Source organism: Cicer arietinum, chromosome 6 (assembly GCF_000331145.2).
Source record: "Cicer arietinum cultivar CDC Frontier isolate Library 1 chromosome 6, Cicar.CDCFrontier_v2.0, whole genome shotgun sequence".
Lineage (NCBI taxonomy): Eukaryota > Viridiplantae > Streptophyta > Magnoliopsida > Fabales > Fabaceae > Cicer > Cicer arietinum.
Window position 1 is genome coordinate 40,348,119 of NC_021165.2, and position 3,042 is coordinate 40,351,160.

A 3,042-nucleotide genomic window follows, 5' to 3' on the forward strand; every position below is an offset into this window, starting at 1 on the left:
TTATTATTATTATTATTATTATTATTATTATTATTATTATTATTAACAATAATAACTCACTCGATTAGTGCTAAAGTAATAAATTAATGTAGCAACACAATTTTACTCCTTGTTTTTATTTTATTATATATATATATATATATATATATTTTGATTTTTTTTTGTAAGCTAAATATGGTTATTATTAATAATTTAAATCAATTACTAAGACAAATACACTGACACAGCTAAAGAAATTAGAACACATATTAACACTAAAAAAAAAATAGTATTGTTTCATTATACTATTTAAAATAAGGTACTGAGAAATTGGAGTGTTACATTTCTCCCTCTGTTGAAGAAAATTTCGTCCTCGAAATTTACCTTACGGGAACAGTTCTGGATAAGAATTGCGCATATGGCTTTTGACTTCCCACGTAGCACTTTCGCCAGTAGCACCTCCCCAGACAACCTTAACCAATGAAATTGTCTTACCCCTTAATTCTTTGGTCTTTTGGTCCTCAATCCGTAGCGGTAAGGTCTCAAAAGATAGATTCTCTTTTATTTGGACCTTTCCTAACTCAATCACGTGCGAGGGATCGAAAATGTACTTGCGAAGTTGAGACACATGAAAGACACTATGAAGATTAGAAAGAGACTGAGGCAACGCGATTTGCTACGCTACGTTACCGACACATTTAAGAATTTGGTAAGGTCCTATAAACCAAGGGGTAAGCTTTCGCATTTTTAATGCCCGACCAACTCCAGTTGTTGGAGTAACTCTAAAAAATACATGATCACCTTCTTGAAATTCAAGGTTTTTCTTTCTTTTATCATGGTAACTCTTTTGCCTACTTTGAGATGCTCTCATCTTTTCCTAAATCATTTTTACTTTATTAGTAGTTTGTTGAACAATCTCAGGTCCTAACACAAGGTTATCACCCGTCTCAAACCAACACAGAGGGGTCCTACACCTTCTCCCATACAACGCCTCAAAAGGGGCCATTCCAATGCTAGAGTGGAAACTATTGTTATAGGTAAACTCTATAAGTGGCAAAAAGCTATCCCAACTTCCATTTTGTTCCAACACACAAGCTCTCAACAAGTCTTCTAGGGATTGATTGGTTCGCTCAGTCTGACCATCTGTTTGTGGGTGGTAGGCTGAACTCATCCTCAGATTCGTACCTAAAGCGCTTTGTAAACCTTGCCAAAACTTAGAGGTAAACCTAGGGTCTCTGTCTGAGACTATACTTGATGGGATTCCATGCAACTTCACAATTTCCTTTATGTATATTTCAGCTAACCTTTTCATAGAATAACTTATGTTTATCGGAATAAAGTGAGCAGATTTAGTTAATCTATCCACAATAACCCAAATGCTATCGTACCTTTTTGGAGTTCGAGGTAAGCCTACAACAAAGTCCATAGAGATGCTATCCCACTTCCATTCGGGAATATTCAAAGGTTGCATCAAACCTGAAGGTTTTTGGTGTTCTACCTTAGATTTTTGGCAGGTCAAACAAGCATACACAAACTCAGCAACATCTTTTTTCATTTTAGGCCACCAAAATATCTTATTGAGGTCCTTATACATCTTTGTGGCTCTAGGGTGGATACTTAGACAACTCATATGTCCTTTCTCTAAGATCATCTTTCTTAACTCCTCTACATCGGGAACACAAATTATCTCCTTAAATCTCAAAATTCCATCCACACCTATTTTGAAATCAGGTTCTCTCCCTTGGTCTATCGACCGTAACTTATCTAAAAGGTGTAAATCCGATTTCTGGTTCTTTTCAATCTCTTCCAATAGTCCACTAGTTACCTTCAACATTCCCAATTTAATACTTTCTGGTGTCACTTCACAAACTAAACTAAGGTCTCTAAATTGTTCCAACAACTCACTATGCTTAACCATTAAGGCGGACACACTCAAAGTCTTCCTACTCAACGCATCAACAACTACATTGGCCTTTCCAGGGTGATAGTTAAGCTCAAAATCAAAATCTTTAAGAAATTCCATCCACCTACGTTGTCTCATGTTCAACTCCTTCTGATCAAAAAGATACTTAAGGCTCTTATGGTCACTAAAAACCTCAAATCTAGATCCATATAAATAATGTCTCCATATCTTAAGTACAAAGACAACTGCTGCTAGTTCTAGGTCATGGGTAGGGTAGTTTCTCTTATTAATCTTCAGTTGCCTAGAAGCATATGCTACCACCTTCCCATTCTGCATAAGTACTCCACCTAATCCTGAACCACACGCATCACAATATACTACAAAGGGTTCACTCAGGTCAGGTAATACTAGGATCCGTGCAGAGGTCAATCGTTTCTTAAGCTCTTGGAAACTATTCTCATAATGCGTATCCCACGCGAACAATTCCCCTTTTCGGGTCAACTTAGTTAAAGGTAAGGCCAACTTGGAGAATCCTTCTATGAACCTACGATAATAACCTGCCAATCCTAGGAAACTCCTAATCTCAGTCACTGATTTAGGTGCTTTCCATTCTAAGACACTCTCCACTTTGGCAGGATCAACAGCTATTCCACCTTTTGAAATTATGTGTCCTAGGAAACTTACTTCCTCTGACCAAAATTCACACTTAGACAACTTGGCAAATAATTGTTTCTCCTTAAGGGTTTTCAAGACTATCCTTAAATGTTCTTCCTTAGTTTTAGAGTACACTAAGATATCATCTATAAACACAACCACAAAAGAGTCTAGGTAAGGATGAAAGATCTGATTCATGTAATCCATAAACACTGCTGGTGCATTAGTCACACCAAAAGGCATAACCAAATACTCGTAATGGCCATAACGGGTCCTAAAGGCGGTCTTAGGGATATCAGAAGGCTTCACTCGAATCTGATGGTAACCTGATCTCATGTCGATCTTACTAAACACACATGATCCTCTCAATTGATCCATAAGATCATCTATCCTAGGTAGCTGATACTTATTATTGATTGTCACTTTATTAAGTCGACGGTAATCCACACATAACCTCATAGAGCCATCCTTCTTCTTAACCAACAACACAGGTGCACCCCATGGTG